This window comes from Onychomys torridus, chromosome 17, assembly GCF_903995425.1.
Source record: "Onychomys torridus chromosome 17, mOncTor1.1, whole genome shotgun sequence".
Lineage (NCBI taxonomy): Eukaryota > Metazoa > Chordata > Mammalia > Rodentia > Cricetidae > Onychomys > Onychomys torridus.
In genome coordinates this window covers 12,068,516-12,087,135 of record NC_050459.1, presented here as the reverse complement: position 1 = coordinate 12,087,135, position 18,620 = coordinate 12,068,516, and positions in this window count along the sequence as shown.

The following is an 18,620-nucleotide window of genomic DNA, read 5'->3' as shown; positions in this document are numbered from 1 at the left end:
CGTGTTTACAAGAACAGTGGCTGCAATAAAATAAAAGTGGTAATAGGCACAAGAGTCCACTCTGCTGGCTCTGCCCGTCCTGGCGAGATGTGGAGTAAGCAGTGTGCCCACTGGCCTAAAAAGAGAACTGTTGGGGTAACAACACAGGCTGATCCACAGCCGCGAGAGGAACTCATTCTGCCGAGATCCATGAGAACGGCGTCCCTACCTTCACCTCAACTGCGAGAGTAGAGACCACAGTCCAGAGAGGTCTATACAAAGCCAGTAGAAGACTCTGAACTAAAATTCACCTCTTCCCATTTCTAGCCCTCCCTCTGTGGTGGAGCCTCCTGGGAGGGGTCAGAGATACCCAAAGCCAGGCTACGATCAAAGTCTGGGCTACCATCTAGGCCAGCCTGGACCTGGGACAGAACTCCAGCTCAGGAGGCCGTGATGAGTAAGTGTGAGGACTGCACACGTGTGAGCCCAGTGGACTGAGCAGCTTTCAGGGACCTGTGTAGCTTGGACAAGACACAGTCAACAACAGGGGTGGGAAGTCAAACGTCGTTTAAGGAGCCACATAAACAGCCACTGGAGTCTGGTGTGGTGGGGCAGGCCTAGACTCTCAGCCCTTGTGAGGTGAAGGTAGGAAGGTCAAGAGCTCAAGGCCATCTTCAGTTACATATCAAGTTCAAGACACCCCCCCCCCCGAGACCCACAAGACCCTATCTCCAAAGAACAATTAAGTCAACAACTATACTCACTGCAATTTCAACCATCCCCACCTTGAGGCTGAGGCTAAACTCCGTGTACACAGAGCTGGAATGCCATGCCTGCTTCCCTTGGCTTCCTGGGAATATGTTGCTGGTCCATGTAAAGCTTAAGCTCTGCGGATCCTCAGCAGCCTCAACTGTCTCACATTCTCTGGGTACAACTAAGAACTATGGCTGCCCAACCAATAGGAAAGACAGGAAGAAGGGTGTGTCCTTCTCAGGGTTAAGCCACTCTGAAGACTGACATATGCCACCCCCCCTTAACTCAAGACCTGAATGAAGCCAGCACCTAAGGGGTTCTTCCTTGGGGACAGGCCCATTCTCAGGTATGGGCCCAGATAGTTCTATTCCCATCCCTTAGTGTAAGCCATCTGTTGTCAAGCCCCCTACTCAAGGACCCCCGCAGCTGCCTGAATAAATATCTCTTGACTTACTTGTAACTGCTGTGGCTGCACCTGAAGCCCCGCAGGCTAAGGGTGAGCAGAACAGGAAGACTACAAGGTTACCAAGTAAATGAGTGGGTGTTAGGGATGGGGCAGACATCCCAGGCTGCATCCTAGCCAGACGCTCACCCTCCAGATCTGTGACCTTGGAAGAGACACAGGTTCGGCTTCCCAACCAAAGGAAAGGGTGAGTATGAAGTGGTTAGGTAGGGGCTCTCTCGGGACTACCTCTCTCCCACAGGTTCCATCCAGTTGATCATCTACAACAGAGCCACTCTGAGACTGGAAAGGGGGGCTGTCGATAATCACCGCATGCCCAGAGGTCCAGACGTCTGTCACCCTGAACACACCCAGCCGATCCACAGAGCAGATGCACTAAGAATGCATATGTTTAACCTGATTTGATACTCATGGTACCCATGCACAATAGTTGTTCATTTAATTGGAGCTAGACCCAACTTAGAGGCATGCCTCTGAGTAGGTCTGTGTAGGTATTTTCATGAAGGGTTAGCTGATGAGACCCACTACAAATATGGGGGTACTAGAGGGTACCATGGGTAAATGGACTGGGGTTGCAGGTTGCATATAAAGGAAAAAGTGAGCCGGTTACCAGTATTCATCTGGCTCTGTTTTCTCACTGCCTGACCAGATAGATGCCTCCTGCCCTTGGAGGACTATGTATCCTCTCAAATTGTGGCCCAAACAAGCTCCTCCTCCCTGAGTTGATCTGTCAGGTATTCTGTGTCACCGACAAGTAACTAACACACTCATTAACTTCAGCCATCGCTGCAAAAAATATCTGCAAAATCATAAATGAGAGTTCTCCTCCCAGAGAGCCCTTCCCTCCCTCACGGCACCCTTCACAGCCACCGCTGCAATCTCACATGTGTCCACAAGAGGGAGCACCAAGCCACCAGAAATCTCTTCCCTGAGAACTTCCCTAACTGGAGCCCAACAACTGTGTGCACAAGAAAAGATAAAAGGACTAGTGTACTATTACCCATAATCCTTTGCAATGTGGAAAAAGTTCCATTATTCCTGACTGGGGCTCTGGCTGGTCACAGTAATTGTGTCTAACAGACAACGCAGCCCTCTTCTGGCCTCCTTCGTAGGCACCAGGCGCGTACCTGGTGACATATACAAGCAAATATTCCGACACATAAAATAAAAATAAATAAATCTCTTTTTAAAAAAAACTCAACAACAATAACAAATTTAGGATAGTTTTTAAAAATAGAACTGCTGGGTGGCGGTGGCACACACCTTTAATACCAGCACTCGGGAGGCAGAGCCAGGTGGATCTCTGTGAGTTCGAGGCCAGCCTGATCTACAGAGCAAGATCCAGGACAGGCACCAGAACTACACAAAGAAACCTGTCTTGAAAAAAAAAAAAATAGAACCCATCCTGAAAAGTAAGAGAGATGGGGGCAAAAACAATACACTAAGACTAAACAATTCTTAGAAATTTTTTTTAATCCAGTTACTGTAACTATGTACTGAGATAATACAACATCTGTCACTAAACACTGACCTGGAATGACCCACCCCAAGAGGCTCTCATGTGATCTTCAGGTCCTTTCCTTCCCCCTATACAGATGGCTCCGCTGGGCAGCCAAACCGTAGATTTGGGGCCATGTATCCTTACAAGACCCATGTTTCAGCTACACAAGGGCTTTAAATGCAGAGTTAGGAGTGTGGAGTGTGGGGCCACATGAGCTGCAGAGGTCTCCCTAACCACACTGAGAATCCACAACGGATAAAGTGTGAAGCCAATAAAACCGCAATGGCGGCACACACAGCCTCACTACACGTGAACTACGGTTGAAAGATGTTGAGAAGCTTTAGAAACAAAGGCCTCCACAGCCTTGGAAGCATGGGGAAAGAACGCAGCGCTAAAAGCCTGGTAAGAAACATAAATTCAGGTCCTGGTAAAGGGAAATATCTGGGATTTTAATTCTTTGTTGCCTCTAGAGTGTCTGTGTTCTCCTTGCCACGCACCTCTGTGGAGCCATCTCAGGAACATCACCAGCATAGGAGGGCAGGTGAGCTCAAGCCTGACTTAAGGTGCCACTAAAGCAGCCCCCGGTGCCCTTGTGAGGTAGGTTGGTTGGAGGGGGGATAATTCCTACTGCTCACTTGTTCTTCACAACCAAGGAGGTTGACTTGGCCACTAGATTCCCCCGGAAGCAGACGTCTGTGATGAAACAGTTGACCCATCCCTTTAAGACTACTCAAACACTAACACACTTGTATTTTGTCCTTGCTCCTGTGATGTGTTCATAAAATCGACTTCTCTCTCTACTGTGGGTCTCATCTAAACGCAGAAAGATAAAGTGATTCTAAAGAGGTGCCACCCACTGCCACATGCGTGAAAACTTGCCCACACACAGCCAGCAGCACCCCCACCTGCAGCTCCTAGGACCCCAACCTACCAGGCATAGCCTCCAGGAAACCCACAGAGACATGTCTGTTTCATCAGACCAAGACGAGACCAAATCCTTAACGTTCCCCACAGTCTGCTGCACCTGTTTCTTCAAGGATGGTTATCACTTGCAAACACGGTCCCCAGGAGGAAGGGATGCAGAGACACAGCAATGGGCAGATTTCATATGTAGTGTTCTTGACCCAAATGATAAGCAAAGGGAGAAATTGTCTTCAGAACATTGATATTGGGAGCTGAATGCCCGGTAATGGGAACAGGTTGCTCCAGGAAGCTTTGAGTGAAAGCAAGTGGGGATTTGTATAGACAGAGTGAATTGCATCCAGCATCGCACAACTGTCCTCCTTGACCACAGATTGACAAGGGAAATGCCACTTGAGGCTGAGCAGGTGGTTGCTGGGCAAACAACCTGGGTTTTCTGGATGAAATTCTGGTTCTGTTTGCATCTTAGTGAGTACAAAGTCAAAACAAACCAGCATGAAACAAGAAGGGGAAGATTTATTGCCTGCCCCAGGAAAGGACAGGGGGCCATTTCCAAAGCGGTGCCTTCCCCAAAGTGCCTGGATGTTACTCGGGGAGCCTACATACACTCCCTTCAGAAGTGGGCACGTCACTGAATATGCTGTTAAGATGTGAACTCCTGAGCATGCTCAATTTAAGGTTATATTCAAGAAAGATGGTAGGCACCTTCCTTGGCATGCTATGTTGTAAATACGGCAGACAGGAGCCACTTAGCATGCTGAGGGTGTGACATAAAAATTTCATTGAAGAGGGCATTAAATTTCATTGAAGAGGGCATTAAATTTCACTGGAGAGGGTTTGCCTGCAATGATGCCCGCTTCCCTGAGTGGCTAACACAGCTTGCCTCTGCCTTTTGAGGTTTGATTTGTTTCCTGCAGTCTGGCTGGCAGCCAAGTGTCAGACCTGTATTCTTTTAAACAACCTCATAGTTTCATCTGTTAATAAATAGTTATTAAGTAGATGGGTGACTCCTCATGATTATGATAATTTTCAGTTTTTAAAAAATGACCTCACATTTAGAAAGTGTTAGCTTTGTATAAATAATTGATCTCAAATGATCCCTTTAGATAAAATATTATTCTTATATTTGAAAAGTCAGCAGCCAGGGCCAGAAGCAACCATAAAAAAAAAAAAAAAAAAAAAGACCCATGAGTGGGAAGCATCACAGAGGTCCCCATCTAGTGTGGGCTCCAGCAGGTGACACTCACAGGCTCCCTAGAGTCCCATAGCACAAAAGTAACACTGTATCCGGAGTGTCCAAGCCTGCCCTACCTCAGTCATACTGTGTGGGACCAAGTAATTAGGGGCTGGCGATCTATGGTGTGGTGGAGACAGGTCCTGGCGCAGGAGAGTGATACTGAGGCAAAAGCCATCTAGCAGGAACCGGAATGGCTGAATGAGGCTGGAACTCCTAAGCACCAACTCTCCCACAACCTTCCAGTTTTTACACGGTGAGTGCTAGACACAGATTCTGGCTCCGTGGTGAAGAATTCTGGGATGACGTTGGGGATTTTCCGAAGTGGGTAAAGCCCTGTTGGTTGCAGGACCAATAGACCCCTTGGGGCGCTGACTCTCAGTCTGTCAACACAGAACACGAAGCTTACACAAAAGCAGGCACACACTGGGACATCGTGGGCTGAGGCAGGCACACACTGGGGACGTGCTGGGCTGAGGCAGGCACACACTGGGGACGTGCTGGGCTGAGGCAGGCACACACTGGGGCATCGTGGGCTGTATTATAGGCAGAAACATGTGCTTCCAGGTGCTTGTCATCTCCATGGCAAGCACTGCACTGAAAAAAACGCATTTCACGTCTTTAATTAGCAAGCATTTATTGTGCATGCACTCCTTAAATAATATAAAATGTACCTAAAATTTTCTGAAAGGCTGGGGAGATGGCTCACTGGATAAATTGCTCGCCACATAAGTTTGAGGGCCTGAGTTCAAATTTCCAGAACTTACCTAAGCTGGGCACAGTAGCAGAGGTTTATAATGCAAGTGTTCCCACGTGGGAGGCAGAAATGGGGAGAATGCCTGGAAGCTTTGTAGCTGACTAGCCTGGTGTAAACAGAGTGGAAAAAAAACCAGTAAAAATAGGGGTTCGGTCTCCAAGAAGGAAGAAGGTGAGAAGCAAAGCCTGAAGAAAACCCATCAACTTGGCATGCATACTATGGCACACACACACACACACACACACACACACACACACACACACATTCACACTCACTCCTGAATACAGACACGCACACACTCACGAAAACATGGACACACACACAGTAAAAAATAGAAAATATGGCATTATTGTTGCCATTTATCCTTAGTAACTTTGTTGTTATTTAATATGCTTTACTTTTCTCTAGCTCAATATTCTGAACATTTTCTCCAGTTTGACCTAACAGTTGCAGTATGCTGTAGTCACCTGCAGGGGGTGGTGTTGGATTTGGAGTTGCACCTCCCAAGCCTTGGCCTCCGCTCTCTGGCTGTGGGAAATCTAAGTCACTGCAGAGCCATGAAAGGCATTTGTGAGCGTCTGATGCCCACTTTGCAGTAAGCATCCAATGGCACGGAATAGAATTTGCAAAGCCATTCTAACAGAGACCAGAACTAGAGGAAACAAAAATCCTCACAGCACAGGAAAGTACAGAGTTCTGGAGCTGTATGTCGATGCCCCCAAAGCAGGTGCCAAGGCTCTAATCCAGACGCTGGTGTCTAGAGAGGGTCTTGGACTGGTGACAGTGGATAGACGTTCAGGGTGGTCCAGTGTAGAGTGCAATGTGGGCTATACAGCCCACTGTTGGCATTGCATCAGCCTGTGCATGGCGCTCCATGGTGGCAACCTGGGGAAGTGGCTGGGACAAGTTACCAGCAATGTGCGCAGGATACGGAGACCCCGTGTGGCAAAATGCACTTAGCAGATGAAATACATTACATTTTAAATAGCCCGCCAGTGGGTCCAGGTAAGCTTTGCTGGGTGGGTGGGTGCCTGAGTGTGCCATGTTGAATACCCCCGACTCCACCTGTGAAGCTGAGAATGTATGTAATGGAGAGAACACAGCCCCATAAGGAGTGGGGTTCTGTAAGAAAGGGGGTTCTTGCCCTGTTAGGGCCAACCCACATTGTCACCAATGGCTCTCAGATTTGTTAGGACAACACGTTTCAGCCCAGGCCACGGTGTAGGAATGATAGTTATTTACCCAACTTCATCTTTATTCTATGCCATTTCTACCCCAGTGACAGCAGATTGGCCTGACTCACTCACAGGTCACCTGAAGGTGAGGACTGTGGCCCATGGGGTATAGACACTGCTTTGTGCCAATGCGGGGCAGTATCAGTGCTCCCTATTCTAATATTGAAACAAAAAGAGATAACTCTCTGCAGGGTATTCAGGAGCTCTGGTGGGTTTGTCTTCTGTTAGGCTCATCAACCTCCTCTCCCAAGACTAGGTTACCATAGTCAGTGTCAGGAAACCCAGAGCAGCCTGCAGGGCCAACCATGGCCACACTCCTCTCCCACAGCAGCAGAACAGACTTCAAAGTGGCTCCTTCTCGGCCACAGCCATGGACTGACTTTAACACCCACAGTTCCCTGTGGGGCCCTCTCCATCCATCTAGAATGCAAACCACAGATGCTGTGGTACCCAGCCCATGCTCAGGTGAAGCTGTAAGACAAGCAAGATCCCAGGCTACACTGTCACCCCTAAGGGCTGCCACCTGCTAGGGAGCTGTTATGGTTTAGATATTGAGTGTTGAAGGCTTTGTTCCTCGTGGGTAAGTTGACTCATTCATAGATGACCCTCAGCCACAGCATCACCCTTGGAGTGCTGTATCCCTAAAGCAAAGTGAGTGATAAAGTATTAATGGTCGGCTCAGCATTGCTCCATTTCCTAACTAATGTTTCAAACGTTAAGTTCTACTAAGAGTGAGATCGGATAAACTACTAGATGCATATGGAACAGTCAGGAGCTGTAATTGTATCACAAAGATGAATGTAAAGGAGATGCTTAGACATGCCCTGAAGGCTGGGGAAGCAACCAGGCCTTATCTGTGGGAAAAAGGATGTCCTCAGATGTGGGACTGTGGCAGTATCTTAAGGAAGACAAAGCCTTGTTCAGTGTCTCAGTGAAACAAGCCACAGCCTGAGTGGCCAGGCTCCGTGCCTAAGGAGAGGTGGTGTGGAGCTTAAATCTAAAAGGAAAAGCATGTGGCCACTCTTGGTACCCGGGGGTGAACTTCCGTGGTTCTTTTTGTCTGTTCCCTCCCATGTTCAACTTCCTGGCAGCAGGTGACAGGACACTATGTGGGGAGAGAGGGGGGGAGAGATGAAGACCAGAGGAGCAGATTGGAGGCCCCGAATAAAGGGTCCAGCAGTTGAAGATAGCCTGCCAGGTACAGCATCAGGAATTGGAGGTACCACTGAGTGTGACGGGCAGCGCCACAGAGGAAGGCTGGGCGATGCTACACTGTACTTACTGCCCATCAAAAGGCAGAAAGGATCAGAACCGGTCAGGGCTACAGCCCAGGCCTCGAGAAGAGGGAGGTAGGGAGGTACCGTACCAGGGACTGTGGTTCTGCCCTTCAAAGGGCTGGTGGGTTTCGGAAGTGGAGACACTAACAGTTTGGGGTTTGTGGGGCCTAGGACCCAGGGTTCCCGAGAGCTGGGCTATGCACGGTGCAGTTTCCTGGCCCCTTCTTGGTGACTACTGGAGATAATCAAGCAAGTCCTCCCCACCTGCAGGACCTTAGGGAAATAGAGAGCGAGCCTCTAGGAAGAGTCAGTGGTTCAACTCATGGTCCTTGACCTCATCTCTCCTCATCCATCCCAGGGTCCGGGATTGACTTTCTCAGCACACACGGTCACCCTGAGGAAACTCCAGCTGCAGCGACCACTGTACCCACTGCTGCTGCTCACGCAGCGATTCCTACCTCGGCCACTACCACCCCAGGCACCTTAGAAAACTCCAGGCCAGGCCAGGCACGCCTCAGTGAACTTCAGATGACCTCGCTCAGCCTTTGCCTCAAGGCGGAGCAGCTCCGCAGTGAATCACCTGAAGGGCCTGCTATTGGTGAAGTACCAGGCTTCCGGTTGGTTCCTTTTTTTAAAAAAAAAAAAAATTTATTTATTTATATTTTATGTACGAGTGCTCCGCATGTATACCTGCAGGCCAGAAGAGAGGGCATCAGGTCCTGTTACAGATGGTTATGAACCACCATGTGGTTCCTGGGAATTGAACTCAGGACCTTTGGAAGAGCAGCCAGTGTTCTTAACCACTGAGCCACCTCTCCTTAAGAGAGGTGTATAGGAAAGCCATGCACGTGCAAGTCTACGGCTGGTGGACTTGCAGCTAAGCAGAATTTTCTTGCACCCCTTTTTTCGATACATAAGCAGGCGATTTCTCACCCTTGATGGGTGAACCTAGGAGGCCCTCCTGCTTATTTCCACTTCCATGGTGCAACAAGAGGACTAATGGCCTCTTCTGGGTGGTGCATTGCTACCTGTTGTCTCTATCACGGGGAGAGTAGGCAGAGCGGGTGACGCTAAGGACAGGTGAAACTGGGTTCCCAGTCCCAGGCACCCAGGAACAGCAGCTAGTCGGCTTGTCCCCTTGGGAAACCACTGGAGACTACAGAGAACCCAAACAGCTGAGCTTGAGTGTGCAAAGAACCGAGCGGAAGAGCCGCAGCCTGTGGCTAGAAGAGATCCAGGGAGCTTCCAAGGGTAGAGAGCCAAGCCTCGAACACCTGAAGTCTGGGGACTGGAACACGAGCGGCTAAGAGCCAAGGGTCCTGGCACCCACAGCTAGAGAACCATCATCAAAAGCCTAAAGCTTGCTGGGCCTGAGCATGGAGAGCTCATAGTCCTTAGCTTGGAAAGCTTGCGGTTGTAAGCTAGTGCTGAGGAATCAGAGCTGTGAGCCTCTCGGGTTTGCAACCCATGAGCCTCTGGCATGTGGGAGTTAGGGCCATCAGCTCTCCCAAAGCTCCCCTAGCCTACTTACTGCATCTGAGGAAAGCAGATGGAGCCAGCTGTGGATGTCCCAGGCTGGGTGGGGCTCCTTGGAGACACATTCCACCAGAGCACTCCTGTCTGCATCCCACACTCCTGGGTCTCTCTTCCTCTCCCACACTCAAGGATTGATGTAAATCATGACTTGCCTTGATGCTTTTAATGTTCATCCATTCACAGAACCCAAACCTCTGACAGAAGATCTTTTGAATTGGACCAAAGAAATTATCAGTAACAGAGAAGAGCCCAGGAGGGAGTTTAAAGACAGAGTCAAGGATCACCAGAGATGAAGAGATAAAGACAGACAACAAGGGGAGCAGGCAAGGGACACCTACTTCTCAGGGTGAGGTCTTGGGAAGACCTGAGAATTCAGATCCGGTTTTGTTAGCTCTCAGCCTTGGCTTTCTGAATAGAACTCCCCAAAACTTTAAAAAAAAAAAAAGCAGGCCCCCAATTGTTGATGACACTGTAGGTATTATCATGACTAACCGCTCATTTTCTCCATAAGGGCCTTCTGGAGAAGCCACTAAGACTCTTAATCTGCCCCACAATGACATCCGGCCAGAGCAGGGGGAACCAGAGGAAATCCGATTGGAGGGCCCAGCAGAGAAAGGGCATTTGTCCACCCAGCAGCCTTCACTGCCCTCCCCACAGCAGAGGACAATGGGCACTTCTCTGCTGATTTTCTGTCCTTGTTGGACAGAGGGTAAACTGTGACACACAAGACCGACCAAAGAAAGTGGCTTGTGTACAGGGTGCCCGGGGCTCAGTGATGTCAGGCTAAACCCTGGAAGGAAAAGGAGCTGGGAACATGGGTGGGGGCGGGGTGGGGGGCGGGGCAGGACAGCAGGAAAAGTACAAAGAAGAAGCAGATTTCCTCAGCTAAGCTGCTTCCGAGCCACGGGTCCTGAGCCAGCTGCTGCCAGGGTTGGGGTGGACACTCAGGGATACTGAGTCCTGTAGTGACCTGCACATACCTGGTTTGCTGTTGCTACCGCCCATGTGGCGTAAAATACAGGGTCTCGGGGGCCCAAGGTCTGTATCACACTAAAGAGAAGCTGACTGGAAAGCTAGTCAGTGGTGGCGCACACCTTTAATCCCAACGTTCGGGAGGCAGAGGCAGAAGGATCTCTGTGAGTTCAAGGCCAGCCTGGTCTACAGAGTGAGTTCCAGGACAGCATAGGCTACAAAGAGAAACCTTGTCTCAAAATGGGGGGGGGGGGGGCTGGCAGCACAGGCTTCCTTCCTATAAGACTCAAAGGTCAAATAGCATTTTACAAGTAAATGTTATCAGCAGCAGAGGGTCCACTGTTGAGCTCTTGACCTCATAGTTCCCAGGAAATCCTTTGAAGGGAGTTATTTTTAAGTTTACAGACTTACTGCTCCATATTTTAGATAATAATTATGCCATGAAGGCAGGATAGAACAATGCTGTAAGGCTATACAACCAAGGTTAATATGGAATTTACAGGAAGACCCATGCACTCGGCGGCCAGGTCCAACTTGCAGCCGGGGTGGCCCAGAATAGCAATGAACAGAGCTCCACACAAAATGTAAGCTTGCCAATGATGAATGAGATTTGGGCTTTTGTCTGTGTGTTTGTTTGTGGTTGTATGTGTGTTGAATGTACACGTTTTGTATGGGTGCACACATGTGTATATATATGTAGAGGCCAGAGGTTAACTTTGGGTGTCTCTTGATCACTCTCCGCCCATTAAAGTTTCCATTTTTAATATTTAATATTTTATTACTATTTTTAGTGTGTGTGTGCGTGTGTGTGTGGTGATGGGTACATTAGCAGTCAGAGGGCAACGTTGTGGAATTGCTTCTCACCTTTGTGTGGGTTCCAGGGCTGAACTCAGTCCACAAGGCTTTCATCATTCAATGGCAATTGCTTTCACCTGAGTCCTTTCAACATTGTATATTTTTAAGCCACAGTCTTTCATTGAGAGATGAATTTAGTTATGCTGGCTGCCAGCAAGCTCTGAGATCTCCCCAGCACTGTGACACACACCACCCCATCACTGTGATGCACACTGCCCCAGTACTGTAATGCACACTGTCCAGCACTGTGATGGAAACTGCCCCAGCACTGTGATGCACACTGCCCCAGCACTGTGATGGACACTGCCCAGCACTGTAATGCACACTGCCCAGCACTGTGATGCACACTGCCCAGCACTATGATGGACACTGCCCTAGCACTGTGATGCACACTGCCCAGCACTGTGATGGACGCTGCCCAGCACTGTGATGGACGCTGCCCAGCACTGTGATGCACACTGCCCAGCACTGTGATGGACGCTGCCCAGCACTGTGATGCACACTGCCCAGCACTGTGATGCACACTGCCCAGCACTGTGATGGACACTGCCCTATCACTGTAATGCACACTGCCCAGCACTGTAATGCACACTGCTCAGCACTGTGATGCACACTGCCCCAGCACTGTGATGGACACTGCCCAGCACTGTGATGGACACTGCCCAGCACTGTGATAGACACTGCCCCAGCACTGTGATGGACACTACCCTATCACTGTGATGGACACTGCCCTATCACTGTGATGCACACTGCCCCAGCACTGTGATGCACACTGCCCTATCACTGTGATGCACACTGCCCAGCACTGTGATGCACACTGCCCAGGACTGTGATGCACACTGCCCCAGCACTGTGATGCACACCACCCAGCACTGTGATGGACACTGCCCTATCACTGTGATGCACACTGCCCAGCACTGTGATGCACACTGCCCAGGACTGTGATGCACACTGCCCCAGCACTGTGATGCACACCACCCAGCACTGTGATGGACACTGCCCAGGACTGTGATGCACACTGCCCAGCACTGTGATGGACACTGCCCAGGACTGTGATGCACACTGCCCCAGCACTGTGATGCACACCACCCAGCACTGTGATGCACACTGCCCAGCACTGTGATGCACGCTGCCCTATCACTGTCATGCACACTGCCCAGCACTGTGATGGACACTACCCAGCACTGTGATGCACACCACCCAGCTGGCTTTTACACAGGTGCTGGGGATCCAAACTTGTGTCCTCTCGTTTGCACGACAGGCACTATATGACGAAGCCACCTCTCCAGCCCATAATTGATTTCTAGAACTCAGTGAGCTCTTGAAGTTCTTGAGCTCAAACTTTGAAGGTGACACAGTCTTTCACAATGTCAGAAGCTTGGGCACCCCTGAGAGTTCATCTCACTGATCTCAGCTTTCTCCAGATGACCTACTTACTCTGCTCTGTGATTTTCCAAGGCTCAAGCTGTCTACATTCATCCAGCCTTCATCTGGAGGGTGAGGAGGTCCAGAGGTCTTGAGAGCACTGGGGCTTAAGGGTGAAATAAAAGCAGTGGTCTTCTGAGTCCAGGAATCTGTGATGATCCTTTACAAGACCACATCCCATAGAACTGGTCAATCACCACATAATAGCTACCCAGATTTAATGTGTGCAGTTCTTTTCTAGGCTACCATGTACTCCTGAATTGTGCTAGAATGGAGGCTCTGCAGTCCGTGTGCTGGGGTTGGGGGGCACTGTGACTATCTGTGGGCAGCTCACTCATGGCTGCAGTGTCTGGAGGGGGGCTGCCACTCCCTGTTCATCATCACTAGGTTTTGATCTAGGTCTGGGTCTGGGTCTGACCCGGCCATCTGCATCCCTCCTGTCATCTCCTGTGCTCACTCCTGCACCTGAGCTCCACTATATGTCAGGACCTTGTTTGGGTCATTTACTGGGACATGGTTTTACATACACCCATTTATATTAAGAGAGCACGTGGGCTGGGGAGACGACTCAGCTGGTAAGGGAACTTGCCACGAGGCTGACTGCCTGAGTTCAATCGCCTGATGGAAGAGAACCAACTCCTACAAGCTGCCCTCTGACCTCCATATGCACAGCACGGCACAAATGTGACCCTCATCTCACACAATAAATAAAATGCGATCTAAGCTTTTTTGGTTTGGGGTTTTTTTTGGGGGGGGGGTGTGGGGAACAGGGTTTCTCTGTGTAGTTTTGATGCCTGTCCTGGATCTCACTCTGTAGACCAGGCTGGCCTCGAACTCACAGAGATCCACCTGGCTCTGCCTCCAGAATGCTGGGATTAAAGGCGTGTGCCACCACTGCCGCTGCTGCCGCCGCCGCCGCCACCGCCGCCGCCGCCGCCACCACCACCACCACCACCACCCGGTGCACAATTTAAGTTTTTAAAGAGCACATTTGAAAGCTTCTTATACAAAATACATTGTTTCCTTTTACAAAAGACCTTACAAAATATGAAGAGTTTACACAGTACTACTAACAAATATTAAATATCTAAACTGTTAAAAATTAACCCCCAAATAAGAAACTATTAGGGAAGGGCTGAATAGATTTGATAATCAAGAAAAAAGAGACCGCTGTTGCCCAGCAGTTAAGAGCACTCACTGGTTGCTCTCCCAAAGGACTTGCGTTTGACTGCTAGTACCCACCTGGTGGTTTGAAACCCTCTCAAACTCCAGTTCCAAGAGATCCTATGTTATCTTCAGGCCTTCATGGGTACCAGTCATCATCCATCATGCACGTGGTACACAAACATACATGCAGGCCAAACACTCAGACATATAAAAAAAATGTTAACTTAAAATATTTTTTTAGGTGGGGGCTGGGCAGTGGTGGTACATGCCTTGAATTCCTCTAATCCCAGCACTTGGGTGGCAGAGGCAAGTGGCTCTCTGATTTTGAGGCCAGCCTGGTCTACAGAGTGAGTTCCAAGACAGCCAGGGCTACACAGAGAAACCCTGGCTTGAAAAACTGCACATTAAAAAAAAATTCTAGCAGGCCAATAAAAGGTATTTTTTTCTTTTAAGGGTATATTTTTTAAATCCTAAAGTAACAAACTGGTACTATCTGAAACCTACAAGTAACTACACATGAGCAGAAAATATCCACGAAAGAGACACAGAGATGTTCCTGGGCAGGTCACACAGGGCTCCTGTGTAGGGACAGAAACGCATACTTTCCTCTGGGGGAGACACAAAGCAAGAATGGGAGAGTGGTGTTCCAATCTCAATGCCCTGAGGGTGGGCACACTCCCCGCAGGTGCGTGGGGACGGTATTACATGGTGGACTTAAGCGGCTTCATGACCAAGGTCACAGAGACCTCCCCCAGAAGTTTTGTCCAGGTCCTTGGACAGTTTACATCATAGTATCTACAACACACATACACTGGGCACCCATGCCAAGACAGGTGAGTGAGTGGGGAGTGTTCATGTGCCCACCAGCTTCTTACAGGCTTTGTAGCTTAGGCAGTGAAGGTAAGAGGCCTGGCCTAGGTGTCATTAGCCACCATCAATGGTTCCATACACATCAAAAGCCCCTACTGGAGACAACAGTCCACCCCACAGAGGCACCCTTGCAATGGGACTCCTTAGCCCTGCCTCCACTGTCCCCAAGTGCCTGATGAATTTTCTCAAGGGGGGGGTGTTAATCAATGCTTACCCCCTCCTTCAAAGTTCTGTTCCACCAAAGTTCAACCTAGGGAACCAATGAGTTTATTAGGCTCATTAACAGAGTGTAGGTGACCCTGAAACAGCCATGCTGGAAGGTCTGCCCCCAGAATGAATGATGGCTTCCCTTGTGGCTGCTTAAATAGAACCCACCTTCCCCTTGTCTTCCCAGCTCTATGCTCCAGCCTCTCCTCAAGAGCCTGAGGTCACATGCAATTAAGGCAAACTTGCAAACAACTGGCTGGGAGGAATGGCTGGTCCACTCAAGTCAGGGTCCAATAATCCTCCATTCCTCTCATTATAGGAGGGGATGTTGACAGTCTATGTGCCTGGCTATGACGAACTTTTGCAAGCAGATCCAGCTGGTCTTAGGAAGATAGAGGATGTTCTGATTGAAGGATAGAATTATACACCACCTCACCAGTCAGAGACAGGCTAAGGTCAGACAGTGACCTGAGAACCATCCCAGGATCACAAATCTCAACATTGTAGTCATGAATGGAAGGAGATTTGGACTGTGGAACTCTGCCGACCACACAGACCAAGCAACAGATGTGGTCATCCCCTGCCCATAACCCCAGGTTGACAAGATACCTACTATATATCCTAGCCTGGCCTCAAACTCACAGCAATCCTCCGGCCTCAGCCTCCCAAGTACTAGGATTACAGACATGCACCACGACCCTTTGACTGATTCTCTGAGTACATGGACAGGCAATTGAACGTAAACACATTTGGACAGAAGCCAGTGAACCATATGTCGGAAATGAGAGTATTATCAAGTACACAGTACAATGTGATAGAGTTGGTCTCAAAGTAACATAAATTGAAAGCGTGTTCATGTAGAAACCCATATGTGACTCATATTTTACTCATAATTCTAAAAACTGAGAAGCAACCAAGACACTCTTCAGGAGGAGAACAGGTAAACCGTGGCATATCCAGACCGTGGAGTAGTAGTTTTCAGCACTGGAAAGAAAATCGCAATCCAGCCATGAAAAGACACGGTGGGAACTTAAGATACCAGCTTTCCTTCTTCCTTCTGGGTTGTTGGCAGCATCTTCTCCGGCTGCGTTGCGTTGCCACAGTCAGGGAGCTTGTCTAGGCTTCGCCTCTCACTGAGAGCTTACTTAAGAGCAGGAGCCCCATCTAGAGAGAGGCATAAATCCTCTGGTTATGTTTGACACCACCTCACATCAAATACATAGGACAAGGAGCTGAGCGGGAGGTGGGCAGTGGCCAGGAGGAGCCTCCAGCTAGATGTCATCTGAGTGTGTGTGTGTGTGTGTGTGTGTGTGTGTGTGTGTGTGTGTGTTCGTGCACACACGCCTATGTTTAGGTGTGAATGCACACACATGCTCAAGCATGTGGAGGCCCGAGGACAACCACAACAAAGAAAACCATTACTGTGGGTCCTCAGGCACAACGTAACTCAGCTTTCTGATGCAGTGTCTCACCAGCCTGGAGCTCACCAAATAAGTCAGGCTGGCAAGCCACAAGCCTCGGAGATCCACCTGTCTCCACCTTCCCATTTCTTGGATTACAAGCACATATTACCACACCCGGGGTTTCTTAGGTTCAATCTGATGATGGAACCAGGTCTTGTGTTTGCAAGGCAAGCACTGAGCCATCGCCTAAATACCCAAATGTCATCTTGAACATAAGGAGCAGGAAACAGATACAGAAAGAATGATTCATCATTTTTTTATCCATGTCTGATATAAGGAGCAGGAATGGAGCCCAGACAATGTATTGGAGTCCAGGCTCATGGGCCTTCAAAACCCTGGAGCTTCATTTTCAGAATTCTGTGTTTTAACACTCTGATACTCCAGACCCTGAGACAAACACATAGTGTGTGGGTGTCCTCAAAGTTCCAGCAGAATCTGGACATCCCCTCCCATCACACATATACACTGGAAATTTGGATCTCCCTAATAGCAAGAGTATTCTCCTAGGGTCCAAGGCTTACACCCCTCTCCAATAAGAGAACATCAGTCATATGCCAGTCTTTCCCTCTACATAGGAGGGAATAGGGAGTCCCTCCCTCCATGCTAGGCTACCCTGGGGTCTGCCCCTCCAAAGAGCTTGATTGCTTGTGGCCCTCCAAGGATTTGGGCTTCCCTTCCCAGGGAATGAAGGGACAAGTATCAGCTCAGGACACCCAAGACCAAGTTCTCAGGACAAACGAGATTTATTTGCCCCAGAAAGACAAAGGGCAGGAAATAAGAGACAAAGACAGGAGATAGAGGATGAGGGAGAAAGAGAAGGGAAGAAGGGAGAGAGAGGAGGGATATGTGTCCTGGAAGGCCCATAGGCACATGGCAGGCAGTTCATAAGGTAAAAGGGGAAACCCCGTGTTAGGATGAGGTGTTCAATTTCGATTGATTTGTTTAATTTTAATTGAACGTGTTAATTATGGTGGTCAAAAGGGGGTTTTTGATTGCTGGACTTCAATACTTTCATAGCTGGACCTTGGTAGGCAGTCTCAGGAAGAGGAAGTGGCCAAATAAGGGAATACACTTTGGAGGCTAGCTTCAGGCATGTAATCTAAGGGTTTTTAGCAAGAAAGAAGGAATGGGGGAGATGGACAAGGCCTGCCAGAGCCATGTGAGCCATGCTCAGGTTGGCTAGAGTCCCTTCAGTGGCCTCTGTCAAGGACTGGCTAAGCTCACCTGATTTAATTGCCTCCCAAGCCAACGCCAAACTTCTTCCTACCCAAGTCATGGAGGCAATACCCAAGCATCTGGGTGTCCCAAGCTCTTAGGAATCATCCATGCTTCCCCAGGTCCTGTGTTCAGTTGGGTGTGCTCTGCACATCTGGTTCTCCTCAGCTCATCTGATTCTCCTCAGCTCGTCTGGGTCCCCTCTGTTCTGTGGGGTCCCCTCTTCTCAGCTGCTGAGCCTGTTCTGGTTTATTTTGAGTTTTCTGGGGATAGCAGGAGGCCATGTGATGTGTAGGAGACCCCAGACCCAATACACGGTGGGATCCCAGTCAAATCAGGTGGTGATCATAGGGAGAAAGGGAATGTCAAGCTATCTCCAGTTCCCCATGAACCCTCTCCAAGAGGTGTGGTTGACTGATGTGACTTATCTTGTGTTTTCTGTTTTAAGATGTTTTGGCATGCTAGAGCGTGCTGCTGAGGGGAGACACCCCTCCCCCCCGAATCAGTCAGTTCCTAGGAACAGCAGCATGGGGTTTGGCTAGCACGTCCCTCAGACAGACTGATGTAGTCACACCCTTCTCTGATGCAAAACTATGCTTCCTATGCTCTGAACTGCCCAGAGCCAGAGAATCAAAGAGGATCCCAAAGGCCAGATAGAGCCAAGGAGCTGGAGAGGAACCCCAAAGCCCAGAACCCAGAACAGTCACACCTGCCAACAACGAGCAGTCTGTTCAGCTCTGCCTATCCCTACAGGAGCCACAGCAAAGGCCTGGCTTGGCTCAACTCTCAC